This window comes from Cavia porcellus, unplaced genomic scaffold (assembly GCF_034190915.1).
Source record: "Cavia porcellus strain 051 isolate PalLab524CR breed Dunkin Hartley unplaced genomic scaffold, mCavPor4.1 scaffold_38, whole genome shotgun sequence".
NCBI classification, from domain to species: domain Eukaryota; kingdom Metazoa; phylum Chordata; class Mammalia; order Rodentia; family Caviidae; genus Cavia; species Cavia porcellus.
In genome coordinates, this window is record NW_026947521.1 from 10,976,698 (window position 1) to 10,999,557 (window position 22,860).

Here is a 22,860-nt window from a genome sequence, read left to right on the forward strand (position 1 = left end):
TATTTTGAATTAACAAAAATATAAACTATTAAAAGTATAACTCTGATGTTTTGACACAAAATAGTCTTTTGGGCTGCATCTGTAGCCCATTCTACAATCAGTATTAATTATGCTATTGATATGCAATGCATTAAGAAATCTCACTTCCTATTTTTAAGAAATGCAGGGAAGAAGAGAATTTATCTACATTTGATAGCTAAATGAGCAAAGTGCTGTGCACAATGACATCCTACCTGAAGGTATTATATTGACAGAAATGGTACCATTAGCAGTATCGCTGGCATAAGCTGACATGGCAAACAAAGAGCATGACTTTCCTAGAGTAGTGGCACTAGGAACGATCATAAAAGATACACTTATTTTCTTAAGACACAACGCAGCTGCTGTAGCATTCAGTTGGAACTGTAGAGTTTGAAGAGGAAATACTTTAGCTCAAGGAAGCTGTAAAGGGCATTCTAATTTGCAGCATGGCAAAATATGGGAAGCACACCTGAAACAAGCACCATTGCAATGATTTCCAGCTCTCAGTGGAGAAGAGCTCAGGAGAAGTCTGTGCACTTACTCTTGCTATTCCTCTCCTAGGGAAGATTCTAAGGAGCTCCCTTAGTTCTCCCTGGTTTCTCTGTCATATGTGTGATGCAAACAGGGCTCAAGTTCATCTGCTATCTTACTTCCCATGGAAAGAACCACTTCAGAGCTCAAGCCCTTACAAGCTGGTCCAGTCTGAAAAGCTTAAAAGCCAGCACTGGGGAGGTTGCAACCAGCTGCCAGGGAGCACTATCTTACATGGAATAATGAAAACATACAAATGAAACCACTAACTCACTGAGCCTCTCAGAATGTGACAAGTGAAAGACAAAATTTTACGTCATGTAAACTTTGGGAAAAAAACAAAACAACACAAAGAACCAAAAGCCTCTGATTTCCCGTGACAGAGAACCTATTCATACAAAGTCAGGGCTGGGGTTGGACTCAGTGGTAAACATGTGTGCACAGCACGCACAAGACCACTGAGTCCCTAGTACTGAAGGAGTGAGGACCAATAATAATAATGATAAAATCGGTCATGTTTTACTAACTTAACATGACTTGCACTCAAAGGAAGAGGAGCATTTTGACTCACCTATAGCTTTCATTACTCCCTCATCTTACTTCCCATCTCCAGGTAAGAATGAAAGCCCTGAGGCACTTTGAGAAGCACAGCACTCGCCAGTGTCTGCCTCCATTCTCAAAGGTTCTGTCTGGACCCAACAGAACAAGGTGGTGCAGTTCGTGCTCTGAAGTTCAGCATGATGTCACTTTTGGCAACCCTCCTCATGATGAGGAATCCACATAGAAAGCAGGCCAGCTCAGCATGTGGAGCACATGCCATCAGCGCATATTCATACAAGCATCAAAAACACAAAAACTAAGGCTGGAGGTATAGCTCCATGGTAAATCATTGACCTGGAATGGCCAAAGCACTGGCTTCGGTCCCTAGCAACATCCCCAATAAGAGGAAAAAAGGCAGTTCAAGTAACAGCTTTATTGGCTACATTCAGTTAGCTTGAACAGTTATTGCTTTTAATCTTCAAAAATTATCCACTGTATCATTTCAATGAAGGAGCAGATCTGCTAAAATGATCACTGCCAGGAAAATGAAAAGTTCAGTGGCTGCAGTATTGGTGGGGTGGTGCAGGGCCAGGGAGGCAATGAACAAATAGCACAAAGGAGCTGTCTGAGGCATGACACTGCTAAAGGAAACACACAACAAATTTCAATCCACCATCACATGAAGAATGCTAACAGTGAAACTTAGTGTTAAATGCAGACTTTGGATGGGAACCAAGGACCAGTGTAAGTCATCGTCTATAACAAGTGTACTACTCTAGAGGACAGCACTGGCCATGGAGGGAGGCAACTCGTGTGAGAGGCACAGTCTACTGGAAATCTCTGGATCTTCCTTTCAATTTTGCCGTGAACTTAATCCTGATGTTTATAAATGTTCATAGTGCAAAGGGTACAGTTCAGTGGAGGGGCACTTGCCTTGCATGAGTGGAGTGTCAGGTCTACCAATCCCTGGAAAAAAGAACACATAAAAAATAAAAGAGAAGAAACAAAGCTGTTAATTAAAGATAGTTACTGAACCCAGTACTGCAGAAGATACAGAAACTCAGTATACCCCTGGAGATAATTACAAGATCAAAGTAGGACAGACTAGATATCATCTCCTAAACTGAAGAATAGGAAAATATGGAGAACAACATAAGTTACAAACTTGGGTGGGAAAATAATGTATAAGTGACTTAACATTTTATTTTTAGTCACAAAAAACTCTTCTCAGTGATAAAATCATATAGTAATATGTTTTTTACTAAGTCTAATGCATTTATTAACATATTAAACCTTCACTATATGTTATTACACAGACACTAAACATAGTGATTTAAAACTCTTTTCATGTATAGGATTTCAGAAGTAAAAATTAATAAATGGAGTATTTTGGAATAAAATTTTCCTACACTTAATTTCTTAAATACTTCTGAATTCTGCAGTATTAAGAAAAAAACAAGAACAAATATAAATGCAGCAGTAAATATACTACACATTTGAGTAGACCCATCAGATCTAGAACACCAACAGTTTGCCCTAATGTTAACTGCCAACGTTAGATGATAACGTAACAAAGGACCACTGTAAGTCATCATCTGTAACAAGGGTACTCCTCTAGGGGCGGGCACTGGCCATGGAGGGAAGCAAAACACTTTGTGTGAGAGAGACATGATCAATCAAAGCCCTCTGGATCCTCCTTTCAACTTTGCTGTGAACCTAAGCCAGACATAAAAAACAAAGTTCTTAGTGAAAAGGGTACAGCTCTGTGGTAGAGCACTTGCCTGACTTGAGTGGAGTCTCGGGTTGAGTGGCAACCACTGCAAAAAGGAAGACAATGAAACAGAAAAAAAAAGAGAATAAACAAAGAAACAAAGAAAAAGGTATTATATAAAGTAAGTTAATGAATCTACTATTACCATGATATAGAAATTTAGTATACAATTAGAGATAATTCAAAAACACAGTAACAGTGTATAGATATCATCTCTTAAACCAAAGAGTAGGACCTTACACAGAATAATATAAATTACATACTTTAGTGGAAAAATAATCATTGATAAGTGACTTAAAATTTTATTTTTAATCACAAAAATCACTTTTCAGTAATACAACCATGTAGTAATATTCTTTTACTAAGTCTAACACATTTACTTATAAAATTAAAAGTTTACTCTAATGTTAGTACACACAAAGTAACCATACTAATTTAAAACTATTTTTCATGTATAGGATTTCAGAAGTAGAAATTAAAGAAGTGTAACATTTGGATTATAAATTTCCTATAATTCATCTCCTAAATACTTCTGAATATGGAGTATTAACAAACAATTAATAACAAACATAAATGCAACAGTAAATACCCTACACATTTGAATAGACCCATCAGATGGAGAACACTAACAGTGAACCCTAACATTAACTGCAGATTCAGATTTTAAGGATAAGGGTAGACTCGTGGTAAGTCATCGTCTATCACAAGTGTGCTTGGGGAGCGCACTGGCCATGGAAGGAGGCAACTTATGTGTGAGAGGCACATGATCAACTGCAAATCTCTGGAGCTTCCTTTCAATTTTGCAGTGAACTTAAACCTGATATAAAAAAGCAAACTTCTTAGTGTAAAGGATACACCTCAGTGATAGCGCACTTGCCTGGCATGAATGGAGCCACAGGAAAAGGTTGAGGCTCTGCAAAAGGGAAGACAAAAGAAAACAACACAGGAAAAAACTGTTAATTAAATGTAGTTACCGAAACTACTACTACCATGTTACAGAAACTCAGTATATACCTGGAGATAATTACAAGGTCAAAGTAGCACAGAATAGGTATCAACTCCTAAACCAAAGAATAGGTATAGAACAATATAAGTCACATACTTAGGCAAGAAAATAATTGATAGGTGACTTAACATTTTATTTTTATTCACAACAATCACTTCTTAGTGATACAATCATGTAGTAAAATGGTTTTACTAGGTCTAATGCATTTATTAAAATATTAAAACTTCACTATAATGTTAGTGCACAGATACTAGACAGACTAATTTAAAACACCTTTTCATGTACAGGATTACAGAAGTTAAAATTCAATAAAAGGCATATTTTAAATTATAATTTCCTACACTTCATGTCTTAAATACTTATGAATTGTGGAATTTAACACAAAATTAAGAACAAATATAAATGCAACAGCAAATACACTACACATTTGAATAGATCCATCAGATGGAGAACACTAACAGTGAACCTTAGTGTTAATTGCAGACTTTGGATGGCAATGATGGACCAGGGTAAGTCATCATCTACAAGGAGTGTATTACTCAAAGGGAGCACACTGCCTGTGAAGGGAGGGAACCCATCTGTGAGAGGCACATGATCAACCGAAATTTCTGGATCTTCCTCTCAACTTTTCTTTGAACTTAATCCTAATTTAAAAAACAAAGTTCTTAGTGCAAAGGACACAGCTCAGTTGTAGAGAACTTGCCTGGCATGGATGGAGTCCCAGGTAAGGTTATATCTGCAAAAATGAAAAGCAAAAACATTCAGAAAGAAAGAAAGAGAGAAAGAGAGAGAGAGAGAGAGAGAGAGAGAGAAAGAAAGACAAAAAACTATTAATTACAGGTAGTTACTGAATCCACTACTACCATGTTACAGAAACTCAGTATACAATTAGAGATGATTCCAAGATCAAACTAGCACAGTACAGGTAACGTCTCATAAATGAGTAGGAAAATATGGAGAACAATATAAGTTATAAACTTGGGTGAAAAAATAACTGAGAAGTGACTTAACACTTTTTTTAGTAACAAAAATCACTTCTGATACAACTGTGTAATAATACACTTTCACAAAGATTAATGCATTTATTAATATATTAACACTTTGCTAAAATATTAGTACATAGAAAGTAGCCATACTGATTTGTAACTCTTTTTCATGTTTACGATTTCAGAAGTAAAACTTAAATAAATGGAGTATTTTAGATAAAAATTTCCTATACTGCATTTCTTAAATACTTCTGAATTCTGCAGTATTAAAAAATTAAGAACAAACATAAGTTCAACACTAAATACACTACACAGTTGAGTAGACCCATCAGATCGAGAACACTAACAGTGAAACTAATATTAACTGCAGATTTGGATTATAATAATGGACCGGTTTAAATCACTGTCTATAACAAGTGTTCTAGTCTAAGGGAGGGCACTGGCCATAGAGGGAGGCAACTTATGTGTGAGAGGTATATGATCAACTGCAAATCTCTGGATCTTCCTTTCAATTTTGCTGTGAACTTAAGCCTGAAATTTAAAAAAACAGTTTATAGTGCAAAGGGTACAACTCCATGGTACAGCACTTGCCTGATACGAATGGAATCTCACGTTTTTTGGCAACCACTGCAAAAAAGAAAAGAATGGAACCGAAAAGAAAACAGAAGAGAAGAAACAAAGAAGAAAAGCTATTAATTAAAGACAGGTACTGAAACTATTACCATGTTATAGAAACTCAATGTACAATAGGAGATAATTCCAAGATCAAAGTAGCACACTATTAGTATCATCTCCAAAACCGAAGAGTGGAATATTATACAAAGCCATATAAATTAAATACTTAAGTGGGAAAATAATTCATAAGAGTGACAACATTTTAATTTTAGTCACAAAAATCACTTTTCAGTAATACACTCTTGTAGTAATATTCTTTTACTAAGTAAAACATATTTATTTAAAATATTAAAAGTTTAATCTTAATTCACACAAAGTAGCCATAGTGATTTAAAACTTTTTCATGTATAGGAATTCAAGTAAAATTAAATGAATGAAGTATTTTAGGTTATAAATTTCCTATAATCCATTTCCTAAATTCTTCTAAATATGGAATATTAACAAAAAATTAAACACAAATATAAATTGAACTGCAAATATACACTTCACCTTACAGTACACCCATGAGATGGGGAACACTAACAGTGAATCCTAACACTGACTGCAGACTTTGCTTGGTAATAATGGGCCAGTGTAAAGTCATTGTCTACACCAACTGTACTACTTTAGCGGAGGGCACTGGCTGTGGAAGGAGGCAACCCATGTGCAAGAGGCACGTGATCAAACAAAAATCTCTGGATCTTGCTTTCAATTTTGCTGCAAAATTAAACCTGATTTAAAAAAAAAAACATCTTAGTGCAAAGGGTACAGCTCACTGATAAAGCACTTGCCTGGCATGAATGGAGCCTCAATTTTAATTGCAACCACTGCAAAAAAGAAGACAAAAGAAAAGAAAAGCATACAGGAGAAAAGAAACAAACATAGGTTAAAAGCTATTAAATGAAAATAGTTACTAAATCTACTAGTATCATGTTACAGAAGCTCACTATACAAATTCACATAATTCCAAGATCAAAGCACCACAGTATAGGTATAATCTCCTAAAGCAAAGAACGGGAAAATATCCAGAAAAATATAAATTACACAACTAAGTGAAAATAATTGAGAAAAGTGACTTAACATATTAGTTCTAGTCAAAAATTCACTTTTTAGTGATATAACCATATAATAATTTTCTTTCACTAAGTCTAACACATTTACTTAAAAAATTAAAACTTTAATGTTAGTGTGTATAAATCAGCCATACTGATTTAGAACTCTTTTTCATGTATGGGATTTCTGAAGTAAAAATTAAATAAATGGAGTATTTAGATCATTAATTTCCTATACTGAATTTCTTAAATACTTCTGAATTCTGCAGTGTTAAGAAAAAATGAAGAATAAACATAGATGCAACAGTAAATATGTTACACATTTCAAAACAGCCATCTGATAGAGAACACTAAAAGTGATACTTTGAATTGTAACGATGGACTCCTGTAAATCATAGTCCATAACAAGCATTCTAATGTAGTGGAGGCCTCTGGCCCCTGAGGAAAGCAACCCATGTGTGAGAGGCACATAATAAACCAGAAATTTTTGGATATCCTCTTAATTTTTCTGTGAACTAAAACCTGATATAAAAAACAAACTTCTTGTTGCAAAAGATACACCTGAGTGGAGGGGTACTTGCCTCGTGTTAAAGAGGTCTCAGATTCACTTGCAACCACTACAAATAAGAGAACAGAAGAGATAAAGAAAAGAAACAAAGAGAAAACACTATTAATTGAGCATCGTTACTGAATCTACCATTACCTTGTTACAGAAACTCGGTATACAATTGGAGATAATTCCAAGATCAAAATAGCAGTGATAGATATTATCTCCTGAACTGAGGAGTAACAAATTATACAGATCCATATAAATGACATACTTAGGATGGAAAATAATGATAAAAGTGACTTAGCATGCTATTTTTAGTCACAAAAATCACTTTTCAGTAATACAATCATGTAGTAATATTCCTTTACTAAGTCTAATCCATTAGTTAAAATATTAAAAGTTTACTCTAATGTTAGTGCACAGAAAGTAGCCACACGGGTTTAAAATTCTTTTTTGTGTTTAGAATTTTAGAAGTAAAAATTAAATAAATGGAATATTTTAGATTAGGTCTTTCTTGTGATTCATTTCTTAAATAATTCTGAGTTTGGAATTATTAAAAAAATTAAGGAAATATAAATTTAATTGACACAGTGATTGTTTTAACTCCTCTTCTGTGTTCAAAATTTTTTCTTACTCTTTTCCTTTTTCGTTGTTTTTGTCTTTTGTTTTTTGTTCTTTGAGACAGGGTCTCACTATGTAGTGCAGGATTGCCTTCAACACAAGAAGGTACTCCTGCCTCAGCCTCGCCAGTGCTGGGGTTACAGGTTTGTGCCTTCACACTCATCCTTTTGTCTTTGAAAATCAAGACAGGGCCACCAAGTGTAATTCACTATGAGAAGTCTTACCTGGAGGGCTATTGTCAGAATTTGAAGATTCCTTTTCTTCACATTGAGAATTTTTTCTATGCAAAAAAGTGATTTAAAATTGATATAAAACATATTAAATTACTAAGCGTATTTCAGACAACGTTAGATCTAATATGAAAACTTTACTCCAATACTTCAAATCTGTCGTGTCTACAAAACTTTATTACACCTGTAATTAAGGAAGAAAAAACAGTAAGTAAAGTGAGGCAGGCATCAATCAAGAAAGGCAAGACAGCTCCAAGCATTAGCTGGATTAGCACAATTTAAGAGAAACTGTCTTGAAATCACAAGCTCCGGCTCGAAAACCAACAGCTGTTTCTTTTTGCATAAGTCATTTCCCTTAGACTCAAAGTCTTATAAACTGTAAGGACTTGGCTAATTTAGTTTACCAGAATCCCATGAAGGTTTGATGAGGTAACATAGAAACCTGCTCTCAGAAATAATAAAGTAAGGGGTGAGTAGTTCCTAAATGCTCACCTAATTTGGAATTCCAACTACAACCCAACGTGTGTATTTTCAGATTGTAGTATTCAAGTGCTGTAGTTACCAGAAAATAATGGGTCTTAATTTGGACTATGAGCTCTTCTCTTCTCTGTGGCTTATAATTCATGGCATATCAACTTTTAAATAATTTATAACTAAGTCTATATATAAATATCTCATTAAATTGGACAACATATTTGTTCTCTACTACTGAACTAGTTATGCCAATGGCAGAAAAGTAACAGATATCAAGACCTGGAATAAAACTTCAAGCAGAACACATAACTGTATCAGACAAACATGACCAGACAGGGAAAATCAAATAAGAATTAATACAATTGTGATAGAGCTGTTTAATTCCCCATTGTCACAAAGACATAAACCAAGTAGACAAAAATCAGCAAACAAATATCAGAACTGAATAAAACCTGTGAACAAGTGGACTTGGTAAGTGTTTACAACATTCCACTGAACAACATTAGGATACATGTTCTTCTCAGCTGCAAATGGGACATTCTCTAGACCATATACTGGCCCACAGAATATGCTTAAGTAAGTACTAAGGAACTGAACTTATCCCAGGCATATTTCCTGATGACATCCCAGTGAAACTGGAAATTAACACCAAAAGAAACCGCAAAAATTCCATAAACACATGGAAATAAATAACATACTCCTGAACAACCAATGGGTCACAGATGAAATTAAAAAAGAAATTAAACAATGTCTACAATTAAATGAAAATGCAGATACAACTTCCTGAAACCTTTGGAATGCAATGAAAGTAGTCCTATGGGAAATTTGTAATAGTGAAGTCTCACATCAGAAAAACAGAAAGAGCAAAAACTGGGACTTCTGGGAGAACATAGCAGACAGATAACAGCAGCTATGGAGGCTGCTTCTAAGACTTGGCTCTGAAGTCAGGAATGGTGCGGAGTAAGGAGAAATAAAACAGTGGAGATATGCTCTGCTGACCCAGGAACAAACTGGGCTGAGAGAAACCAACTTGGAATGCAGTCCTGGTGCTAGAACAGGAACAGAAAAGCCTCAGCGTGGAGGCTGGCCCCCCCGCCATTGGAAACCGCGATTTGGGTTTCCCACCACGCGGCGACTGCGTCTGCATCGGCTCGGCAGGGAGAGAGACGTGCGGAAGTTCTGAGAATGGGAATTGGTGAACGGAGTCGAAAACAGGACGGACGGGAGCCATGCACTGACTTGTGGTGAGGTGAGTGAGAGAAACTGACACTGTACAACAGTTTGACTCCAGCGGAAAGCATTCTGGAACTGGGCAGATTTGCGGGAGCAGGGCGCTGTGTCGACTTCAGCCACATATGCCCCTCTCAGGCGGGATTGGTGAGAAGTGCCTAGCCTACGTGACGCTGCTGGCTGAGACCCAGTAGGCTAGCACAACCCAGATCCCAGAGCCTGAGGGTGGCCTGGAGGGGTGGGCCCCGTGTAGGCTGCCTGGTCTGCAACTTCCTGGTGTGCTGCGGTGGGCGGGAACACCTAGCCAGCGCAATTCGATCAGGCTGTGGCTGACAGGGAGGGAAGCTGGGCCTCCTATATATGCTTGCATATATAAAGAACAAAGAATATGGGAAGAGGGAGCAACAAGAAAGGCTCCTCAGCCCCTAATCCTGAGAAACAGGCAAGAGCGGACACCGCACCAATAGACATAAAGCGCCATCTAGAGAGCCTCATAGATCAGTTCAGGAATGAAGTTATTAATGACCTGAAGCTAGAAGTAAGCAGAATAGTTAGAGAAATGCTAAGCACCACCCAAGAAAAAACAGATGGTGGAATGGAAGAACAGAAAAAGAGGGGAGAATTGTTTGATGGAGAAAATAGAGAAAGCATAGAATATGTGAAGCAGGTTCAAAGGGACTACCAGGAAACTAAAAAGTCTATTGAAAACTGGCATAACAGCTTGAAAGGTACTAAGGACAGACTATCTGAACTTGAAGGCAGATTTGTAATATGGGAGAATGAAATGAAAAACTTCTTTAAAATAACAAAGAAACAAACAGCAATAATACAAAGACAAGAAGATGATAAGAGGATCCATAACTTAAGAATTAAGAACATAAAAGTAGAAGTAGGGACACAAACAAATGAACTACAAAAGCTACTCACAGAAATAATCCAGGAGAATTTTCCTAATTTAGCAAAAGGTAAAGATACTCAGATGTATGAGGCATACAGGACCCCAGCCACCTACAACCCAAACAGAGCAACACCCAGGCATATAATAATAACAATTCCAGAAATTCAATACAAGAACAGAATATTAAAAGCTGTCAGAGACAAGAAACAGACCACTTACAAGGGAACATCCATCAGAATTACAGCAGATTTCTCTGTACAAACCATCAAATCACGAAGAGCGTGGGGGGAAATAATTCAAGCTTTGAAAGATAATAATCTCCAGCCAAGATTGAGATATCCTGCACAACTGTCCCTGGAAATTGATGGAAAAACAAGGTGCTTCCAGGATAAAGAGGAACTCGGGGAATTTGCAACCACCAATTCAACTCTACAGAGAACACTGCAAGATATTCTAAAAAAGAAAAATACAAAAAATCCAGAAGTAGCGGCAGAGAGGCCACAGTGAATGGAGCAGAAAACAAAATGAAGAAGACAAACTGACAACTAATAACAGAAAAAGAGCTCAACAGAAATGAGGCAGAGAAGATTGGATGATAGGAACAGCTATTTTGGAGAAAATGACATCTTAATAGGTAATACTGATTTAGTATCATCTTGTTTTGAAGTCTCATCAAGCTTTTGGTTCTTCTGTCTCCATTGGTCTAAACAGGTTGTATCTTATTGGATTTTATTATGTATGATAGTATAAGTAAAAACTTTTAAAGACAAGGAGATTATACAGAAACCATTGTTCATTTTCTGTTAGTTGATTCTAAATACCCTGTAATGCTGTCATTCTCTTAAATGGTTTTACATTGTTTTGATATATTTAATGCTACAGTATACGAAGTTGTACTCAAGGATTTCAAGGAAAGAGACAATATGGTAACTACTTTTATGTCAGGATTATCTGGTGGTGAAACACTATTCTGCTTAAATGGTTATGTTTTGATCTGTGCTGTTTTGCTGTTATGCCCTCTTTTATCTCAATCTCCACTCCATTATTTACTTTTTTTATTTTTATCCTTTTAAATAAGGAAAACATAAATAAAAATAGCAGGATATATTATAGTAACCCACTTTGACTTTCCATTATCTTGATTTAAAGTCCTGTATTACTCTCACCATCTTGTTTTTGACTGATGTCCCCCTATTGTGTTTTGCTGGATAGTACCAGGTTCGAAAGTTTAGGCAACAGCTGTGAAGATAGTGAGATTCATTATGACGCCCATTCTGGTTGACTTTTATCTACTTTTGAAGACCTACAATGTCTTCAATGTTTTGGTTTTGTCGGTTTTGTTCTTTACTATTTTGTTCAATTTTATTATAACTGATGATATAGGCAATTCTATTAGAGATAGCGGGAGGCATTATGGTAACCATTGTTGATCACCTTGTATTATGGTTTTACATTATCTATTATGTCCACCCTTTTGATTTGACCGACTCTGCTCTGTTATGTCACATTTGGTTTCACTCTCTTCCAAAAAAGTAATGAGATCCATGGGAGCAATAAAACCCAAAATGTGTAATAGTCATTGTACAAAAGAGAGGAAAAGAAAGTGCTCTGAATGATATAACTGCATGTATATTTAAGTGTATAAGATAGAAAATGATATCACTGAGTTTTATTGGATCATTGAACAGAACTGTTTGCAGTATCATTGTTGGAATATCAACTTTACAAGCTTTAATTTTGTCACTTGAACAATTATCTCTAAGATGACAATATGTAATCCATTAACTAGTGATGTCCTACTGTTTATTTTTTTTCTGTAAATCTGTATAACTTATACCTTTCCTCTGCTTTTTTCTCCTTAAATAAAATTTAAAAGAAAAAAAGAGAAAGAGCAAAAATTTTATGTTGCATCTCAAGTTTATAGGTAAAGAGGCGGAAGGCAAGACTAAAACCCATATAAAGGAGGAAGTTATAAAGATCAGAGCAGAAATTAATGCAACTGACACTAAGAAGATAATACGGAGAACTAATGAAGTGAAGAGTTAGTTCTTTTAAAGACCTGGAATGGACTAATATTCTTCCTCTACACAACAAAACTCTGAGTGTGATTCTAACAAAGATCGGCTGGTTCAATTTCTGTCTGTCTCCAACTGACATGGAAGGCAAAACCCTCTTGTGTGCAGGACATATTGCATCATGCTGGGGCTTAGTTTTCTTTACTATGAATTCAGAGAGTTTCATTTAATTGCTTCTGTATGAGACAAAATCTGTAAATATTCTAGAGTCCTGATTCCAAGACAAAAATAGATTTTCAGTAGTAAACAATTTCAGAGGCCAAACAGAAGTTGTTGCCAATTCAAGGCTTACTTCGGGACCTTTTACAACTTATGTAATGGTGCTACTTGGTATAAAGAGACTTCTCGGTAAAGACCTGTTGACAAAGAAAAAACAAACATTGATCTCTTTTGGAAACATTATTTGGGTCTTTCCAGTACTTTACAATGATCCCAGCTCTTATTTTCTGGCAGAAGACTAATGAAGGTCTCAGAGCATGAGCCACCGTGAAGGTCTCCACCAATGTGTAGGATCCATGTAGGATTCTGAGGAGGTGGGAAGAGTCATTTTGTTTACCATGCATGGGGCGAATCTACGAGGTTCAGCCACCAAAGTAAAGTGCTTCCAGTTCAGGGACAAAAACTGAGCATAAAAGCACACATACTAAAAAAAAAACCAAAACAATAAAACAAGCTGCAATTTAAGTGTAAGTGTGTATTACCATGAAGGCTCAGGGATCTGGGTCAGTAATGACAACCTGGGACTAAAAGTTAATCACCACTACACTGAGAGATACTTAATAATAACACAAACCACAAAAGTACACTTGACTCATGAAAGAGGACTGAATTCTTCAGTCTTAAGCAATGTCTTGGATTTTTGGAAAATTCAGGGACGAGGGTGTAGGAGAGAGCTCCTACTGCAAAGTAACAAAGATTTTATGCTAAACTAGACATGTCAAGACCCAAGTGGTTAATTAGAAAAATCAAAACTGTGACACTACTTGTACACCATAGAGAACTGTACTAGCAATTACATGGGATCCCTATGGGTAATGATTCTCAAGTCCCAAGATAGGGTCTGGGGTTGTATTTCAGTGCTATGACAGATGCTTCACATCTGTGAAGCTCTCAATTCAGTCCCAACTTCTGTGCTTTATGAAAAGATGTCAAACTCTAGTTAACGGATGGTCAAATGACCAGCAAAATCAGAGCACAAACAGCAAACCTCAGGCTGAGTGCCCCACCCTCAGATAAAGCCAATGCCCCCTGTCCCAAAGCAGAGTTGGAGGACAAACCAGTAAGTAAGCATTGCATTCCGAGCTGACATAGATGCCTGCCTGACATCTAAAGAGGGGTAAGGAGTACCCAGACCTGAACACACTATCCTCCAGCACTGGGTTCCCCTCAGCACAGGGCCACAAAGGTAAAAATCAACAGAACGACCTGCGCCAGGAAGTGACCAATGCCCAAAGAGAGTTTCAGTACAACACTGAACTGATAGCCTTCCTCAGAGAATAAGTGAGAACTTTGGGAGATAGGCTACACATGGTGAGAGCTAAATATGGATCTCCTGTGGTCACCTGGGAAGTATGGGCTGTGAACAAGAAGATCACGGGGCCCGTATTCTCTTCTGAAAGGCCAAGTTTGGTGGAAGTAATAGTTAGAGGGCCACTTCTAAAGAAGGCATATACTGTAGCTGTATGTTTGCACTGTACCACTTACATCCAGCAGAATTTAGTGGCCTGAACTACTACAGGGTAGTATAACTCACTTAACTGATAGTCCTCCTTGTTTTGGTTAAGTGCTGTTCATGACTCGTGTCTAGGATTTGTGAATATTCACTTGCAATGTGATTCCATTGTTGTTGAATTTATTACAACAGCCAATGTAACATATCAGAGTTACATTAGATTTCTCTCTATGCCACCAGGCACACACCTTGGGGTGGGGATGTCAAAAACAATACGGATTCACTCCCCCCAAAACAGGACACCAGTCCATAAAATTTGTAAACTCAATCATGAAAAACAAACAGAAGAAAGTGAAACATGAAAAGATAAGGCAACAAAATGCCTTCACAACCTCCCAATACTACCCCCCCCCCGCAACCAGTTTGGAGGGCCCTAGGGAGGAAATCATAAACCACACAGCAGACATTTCTGAAAGGGTATCCAGATAAAACACTTCCACAGGCAACTGGCAAATTTCACAACATACAACTAATCAAATATTGACCCTCCTGAAACAGATGATCAACAAGATTAAAGAAAATATAAGAAATAGCTTTTAGAACTATATAAAGAATTACAAAATATGAATATCTAGAATAGAAAACAATTGAAATTCAAAAAATATTTAATGTAAACACTGAAAATCTAGAAGACAGGCTGAGGTCAATGATCACTTACTGAGAGGTACCTTAGAGGTACAGAGGGATAAGAAAAATGGACCTGACATCTCCTAGAAAATTCAAAGAGCACTAATACAAGAAGAATGGTAATTAGTGGAAAATCAGAAGACAGCAGAATGGACATAGAAAGCCTGTTGAGGCAAGTAGCAGAAATCATACAAGCAGGTAAAGTATGATCACAGTAGCCTTGATCAGAAAAAACTACTCCATGCCACATACTTAAAAATGACATGTAGCACAAGTACAAAATCTTAAAAGTTACTGATGCAAAGCAATGAATTGCCTATTAAGGAAAAGCCAGCAGAATTATAATGGATGTCTCAGCACAAAACTTAAAGATAAGGGCAGCATGGAAGTCAGTGTTTCAAGCTCTTAAGGAAAGCAACTTCCAACCTTGACTAAAATTATCTCTCAAAATTGATGAATAAGATACTTCCATAATAAATCTAAAGATACTTATGTCCACCTAACAAATATTCCAAAAACTTTTCAAGTATATCTTAGGACAAAATGAAGCTAAAAATGTCAAAGATGTAATCAAACAAATACATCATGTAGGGTAACAAGTAGAATGAAAAGAAAACAACATGAAATTACTATACAGGAACAGATCAGTACTTACCAGTCATAACTGCCATGTAAATGGACTCATTAATCAAAAGGCCTGCGTTAGTAGAATGGACCAAGAAACATAATCCAAAAGTATGCTCTATGCAAGAAATACACGTGCCTGTAAAGCCACACTGAGACAAGGAGATCACTGTGAGTTCAAGGCCTTCCTGAGCTATATAAACAAGTTCAAGGACAGCCTGTAATACATAGTGAGACCCTGCAGCAACAAACAAACAAAGATATTCATACAATAAAAATTCCATGGATTAAAAAATCAAAGTTTGCAAAACCATATTCAACACGAAGAGAACCCAAAACAAGCAGGAGGGATAATCCTGTTTTCAAGGCAAAGCTATTCAAAGGAGACATGCACACACACACACACAAAAAAAACAGAAAGAAAGAGAGAGAGAGAGAGAGAGAGAGAGAGAGAAATTAAGAAAGCAAAACAAATGTTACATTAATGTGTTTATTCAATAGAAAGAGATAATACTTATAAACATGCCAAGCAACAGTGACTAACCTTGACCCAAAAAACCTAATGAAAATTATATAATAAATATCAATACAATTTTAGTAAAAGATCTACACACACCATTATCAAAAATTCTTCAACTAAACAAAATTACATTAACAAAGGAATGTAAAAGTTGAACCAAACATTAAACAAATGGACTTAATATATATACAGTAATTTCCCTGACTTATTAATAAGTTCTATTCAGGGAGAATTTTGTAAATCAGATTTCTCTGTAAGTCCAGCAAAATGGCTTCATTGGCACAGTGGACCACACACATTTCAATATATTGTTCCTTTTCTTCATAACTGTGGACATGGTTGCATGATTCATGTTATAAAAACCAGCCATGTATACTATTTTTTTTACCTCTATCTGTTGTGGTTGATACACTGTGTCAACTTGAGAACTTTACACCTTTTATGAGAGACTCAACAGGGATCCAGGATCCTTCTTTGTAAATTTCCTCATACTGTGAAAGAAGAGGACAGACATTTGGGGAGTGTTACACCTGCTCTGGATTGGGCTGTGTAGAGTATAAGGGTGGGAAAGAGGCTTTCGCTTCCTCCTTATTGCTCTGGATGCTTTTGCAAGCTGCTGCTGTCAATGTGTTGCCCTGGTGCCATGCCATCCTGCCCTGGAGCCACCTGATTATGGAAAGAAACTTCCACAAACTGTAAGCTAAAGAAATCTTTCCTTCCTTAATTTTCAGTGTTGGGTATTTTGTGTCAGCAAAGAAAGAAAAGTAACTAAGACACAATGCAATTAATTATTTTCACTTTTGTTTCCATGGTTATTGCTTTGCACTTCTTAGCAGCAACATCCATATCACTGCTGCTTTTCTGCTTGCTTCCAGACATCCCAGGTTCTGATGTAGCTCTGTAAAGCTGTACATACTGTAAGTACACAACAGCACAACTGTAGCAGTGTCTGGTAGACACACAAGCAACCTTTCTGATTTCTTTGCATCTACAATTTTCTGTAATGTGAGGTCCCATTTGCATCTCTGAAACTTTGCAACTTGAATGTTTGTCACTTGGAGATGTACTGTATACAGTGTTCCAAAAGACAACAGAAGATACATTCTTTAGTCTCATATAGTACTTTCTTGGAGACAGACCATATTCTGGTTAATAAAGCACAACGAAGTAAATGCAAAAGAATAAAAATTTTACTATGCATACTATCAGATTACAGTGCGATGCAAGTAGATATCAATAGCAAAAGAAACTACAGAAATTGTGCAAACAGATGGATATTAAAGACAATCACTGAGTCATAGAGAAAATTAAGGAAGAAATAAGACAGTTCCTAGAGTTAGTTGTGCACCAATATTTATGAGATACAATGAAACTAGTTCAATATAGGAAGTATAGAGAAGTGAGTATTCTCATTTTTACAAAATAGGATGAGCTCAAAAACATAATGATGCATTGCAAGGTCACTGAAAAATAAGAACAATTCAAGCACACAGCTAGTAAAAAGAAAAACACTATCAACCTCATTACAGAAATCAATGAATAGAAACTAAAGGGAAAAAAAGAACCACTGAATTGAAGAGCTTTTGAAAAAATAAACAAAGTAAATCAAATATAAGCCAATTTTATCAAAAGCCAAAACATATAAAATACTACAATTAGAAATAAAAAATGTGGAATCACAATAGACATTGTCAAACTTCTAGAAGTTATTAGCAACTATTTCATGAAAGTATATGCTAAGCCTTTGCTCAGAAAAGATGGAGAGATTCTTAGATATATATGGATTACCAAAAAAGAACAAAAAGATATGAAAATCCTGAATCTTTTAGCATCAGGTAAGGAAATTTGAGAACTTAAAAAAAAAAAATACCAGCTAAGAAAGCCCAGAACCTGATGGGTTCACAATGAAACTCTATAACAACTTCCGTGAATATCTAACACAAAAACTCTGCAGTAAAAATAAAAGTAGGACTTCAAAAGTCATTCTTGGAAGCTATCATTATCCTCATCACAAAACTAGAAAATAATACAACCACAAAAGGCAATTAGAGAACAATTTGCTTAATGAACATGGATGTAAAAATCCTTAATAAGATACTGGTAAACCAAAAGCAATAAATTATCAAAACCATCATGCACTGTACCAAACAGGTTTCAGGCCCCTGAATACAAAGAGGCTCAATAAACACAAATGATAATTCTAATTCCTCATCTACAAAGAAGCAAGACCCAAAACCACACGATCAGCTAAACAGGCTGAGAAAACGGCTATGATAAAATGCAAAATGGCTGTGATAAAATGCAACACTCATTCTCAAAATCCTGAAGAAAATAAGTACCGAATGTTTTCATCTCAACATGATAAAAGTCATTTATGACCATCCTCGTGCTTACATCACATGCAACGGGGAAACACTAAAAGCCTTCTCTCTAAAAACAGGAACAAGACAAGGAGGCTTCTTATCACCATTCCTGATCAATATAGTCATTCAAGGCCTTTATTTGCACATGACATGATCATCTGCTTACAAAATGCTAAACTGTCCATCACACAATTCTAGAACTGTTAGCCAAGGTTAATAAGATACAAGGATAAAACACACACACACATACAGAGATGAAAATCAATAGCAATGTTTTACAATATTGAAGAACTCAATGAAAAAGCAATTAGGAAAATAGTATCATTCACGATTGCATCAAAAAAACTTAAATGGGTAGACATTAACCTAAGAAAGCAAAGAGTTGTACAGTGGAAATTACACAAATCAGAAAAAGGCAACTAAAATATCAGAAAATGAAAAGATATTCCTCATTTCCGGATAGGCAAAACCGATACTGTCAAAATGGCCTGACTTTCAAAATTGGTAAACAGACTTCATGCAACCCCAAGTTAAATACCAAAGTCAATTCTCACAGAGCTAAAGAAACATTATCCTAAAATTTGGTGGAATTAGAAGAGACTCAAAAGTGACAAAAGCAACGCAGGTGGCATCAGAATCATAATCCCAAGCTCAGAGCTACACTATAAAGTTACAGTGATGAAACCCACATGGTACTGACATAGAAACAGGCATGTGCATCAGTTGAAGAGAGCACAACAAACAGAGACAACTCAAAGCACACAGAGCCAGAGCGCTGTGTGATCTTTGACAAAGGAGTCAAAAACATACACCGGAGTAAAGATATTCTTTCAAGGGATGGTGCTGGGAAAATTGGATACCTACGTGCAACAGATTGAGTCTAGATCCACATATCTCACCATGTACTAAACTATAACCAAAATGGGTCAAACAACTAAATGTTAAAACAGAAGCAATCTTCTGGAAGACAAAATAGGCAGTACTCAAAGACACAGGCATAGGCAAGGACTTTCTGAACAAAACCCTAATGGCACAAAATACAATATAGAGAATCAACAAATGGAGTCTTGTGAAATTAAAAAGATTCTCTATTGCAAAGGAAACAACCAACAGAATGAAGAGACAACCTTCAGAATACAAAACAAAACAAAACAAAACAAAAAAAACCTTATTAGTCACTCCACAGGCAGAGGACAAGCATCAAAGTATAGACCTAGTAAAGAAAGCTCAAAGAACAGAAAAATAAAATGAAATGATACTTGTTAGAAGTACAAATGGCCAATAAAAACACGGAAAACTCATCATTGCTTCTGGAAATTACATAAATGCAAATTAAATATACACCAAGATAGCATTTTATCTTACAAAGATTTCCATGAAAAAAAGTCTAATGATAAATGGTGATGAGTTTTTCTACACCAGTGGTGCAAATGTAAACCAGTATGAACACTACAGGAAAGAGTGTGGTGATTCCACAAAAAACTAAAAATAGAAATCCACTTGACACAGCTATGTCCCCTTGCAGAAATCTTCCAAAATAGTTAAAATCATACATACAGGGATATATAGATATCTATGTTTACAGCAGCACAATTTCTAACAGCTACATCTCTAAAATAGTGTGTACATCCATTAAGAGAATAATGTACAAGGAAAATGGCAACTATACACAATGGAATACTGCACTATGAAAAAGAAAGATAACCTTGAGGAACTCATAGATAAATGAATGCAACTTGAGGATATAAAGTTCTTTGAAATAAGTCTGAAACACAAGTTTAAATATTTTCTGGTTTCTCTTATATGAGCATACTTTTCCAAATTGCATATTTTGCTTCTCCAAATATTTTTATATGCCAACTTGTTTATATTACTAGCTCATTTTCAATCACTGAAAAGAAACATTTACACTTTTTCCTTTTTCTATGAAGCATTTAGGTTTATGTTTTGTACTCTGAGGAAGTTCCATGAACATAGCAATACACAGTGTTCTTCCTTATTGTTTTACTACAAAAGTTATTCTTCTCATTAAAAAGCAGGCATCTGTCAAAAAATTACTCAATAATAGAGCATGACTTGTACTGTACAGTCCTTATGTTGCCAATCCAAATAATTTTTCTATCTGATGGTTTGTGTTGATCTTTTTCATTATACACCAATCACTAAGGTAGTCTTTCACCTACTGACTTATTTGACTTATTACCACTCCACAACACTGCTGAACTCTTGTTTAAAAAAAGAACAACCATACCTTTCCAGCTCATTCACCACATTCTTTCTTTCTGTCTTTTTTAACAATGCTGCCGCTTCCATTCTGTTTTCCCTTAGAGCAAGCATAAGTGGTGTGAGGCCTTCCTGTGGAGAAGCAGAAACAATTTAAAACCCACACAACTGCCTGCTTCTCAGCTGAACTGAACAGCTTGTGAAGGACCCTGACTGTTAACCTGATATAGATAACAACACACAGCAGTCTCTTCCTTCTCACTCCCAGTGCTTCCACACGTGCTGCCCTGCCATACCCTCTGCAGTGCATGCTCTCTGCCCACAGTGGCTACAGAAACCCCAGGGTCACAACTCGCTCCAGTCACTGGTTCCAAGGGTCTTTCCATCACAGCCTTTATCATGGTACTCAGAGTTATGTAACACCTCCCGCTTCAATCAAATGCACCTTCAGGCAGGGGCTGTATCTTTTTTCTCAGTAGCTCCAACCATAATGCACAGTCAAAAATGATTGAAGGATTTGGATTAAATTAATGAGTTAAATTATCATCCCTAGGCAGAAATTCTCACCCTATCTTCCAAAGAATCATTTTCCATGACTTCTATGTCTCAACAGATTTGATAATCATCTGTTTGAGAAATTATAAAACTGCATTATTTCTTCAGTATTAAAATCTCTTTACCTTTGCTTTACTCGTATTCAACACTACTTGTCTTCTGCCAAATATCAATACCTGAGGAATTAACAGTTTCAGGGAATTAACAGTTTCGGTACCATGCAAAGCAGTTAGGCAGGAAACTTGCTGAATTCTCCACCTGGTGACAGGATCCAACTACAATTCTTAACCATTCCAGCTTTCAAGGAGTACCCCATTACATGGTCACTCAATTGTGAGATCAGCCCCAAGTGAACTTGGATCACTTCTTATTAAACCAGTTACGGCTCTTTCTGTCCTATTATTAGATGAAAATATTATCTCAGCTGTTAGAAAGATGAGTACAAAACTTCACTTCTCATATATAACGGCAATCCTGGGATCCCCATGCGTAACTATTGCTTTTAATAAGTTTTATTCTGGTTCCATTTAAATTACCAATGTTATACAAATCAAATGTAAAATATGGTTCATCAATAAAGATTCTAATACTGCTCAATTTGGATTTTAACATAATAAATAAATTATAACACTGCTCAGGATGGATTTTCTCATAATGAACAAATTCTAATACTGCATAATATGAAAATTTTCATACCACTCAATATGAAAATTGTATCACAATGAAACTCAGTAAGACACATATTTTTAAGGGGCAAGGCTGAAATGAAAGATACAAAATTCTTGGTAACAAGCATAAATTATTCAGTTGTGATTTTAATTATTAATGTCTACAGGCATTCTGATAGGAACATGATTATTAGCATGGAACAACATTATTAGCATATGGGAACAATTTTAAACAATTTCTAAATTCCATTCCATTTCTAAATATTTATTCTTAAATCTAGATTACATTTTATTTTTGTCTTTGTCCTTTTTTATCAGTACCAGGGATCAAACTCATGAGCACACACTTGCAAGGCAGGCGCCTATGCCGCTGAGATAAAACCCCAGCACTTAGATTACATTCTTATAAATGAATAAAAGATATTCTGAAATTCCAGAATCTTTATTAAAATATACCATCTTTTAAGAGCTGCAAACTCTCATAGAGGCACAGTCAGCAGTTGGCACAGGGAAACACAGAGGTGGGTCTGTAAAAGGGCACACTGACATGGTCACACAGGCTCTGAACACAGGACAGACCCTTCTCTCTGAGCATCTTCAACTTCAAATTTGGAGCAGGGTTCTGAAACCTCCTTGTGAGTTCAATTGATGCAGGAAAACTGCATAGAGCTAAGAGCCACGTTTAAGTCACAGTTTTGCTTTTACCTTTGGTATGCATGGGCTGCCAAATGGTTGTGTACAAAGCAAGCATTTCTGTGTAAAATTCTCCCCTTAACATCATGTTTTACCAAAAAAGTGAGGTCCTACCATGAAATGAAAAGCATTATACCTATTTCAATAATTTTTCAACACTTATACTTATCCTCCATTTGTATGCAGTTCTCCCTGCTGTTAAACAGTTTCAAAGGA

The 22,860-nt window shown here is 36.1% G+C and overlaps 1 long non-coding RNA gene across 1 annotated transcript; it reads right to left on the reverse strand.

Moving 5' to 3' along the window:
• Positions 1-7,142: 7,142 nt before the first annotated feature.
• On the reverse strand, positions 7,143-21,791 carry LOC134474755 (uncharacterized). The gene is made up of 3 exons (XR_010045605.1): positions 20,757-21,791; positions 7,957-8,012; positions 7,143-7,178 (listed from the first exon to the last, which is right to left on the reverse strand). It is a non-coding gene; the product is annotated as an uncharacterized LOC134474755 (long non-coding RNA).
• Between the last annotated feature and the right edge of the window lie 1,069 nt (positions 21,792-22,860).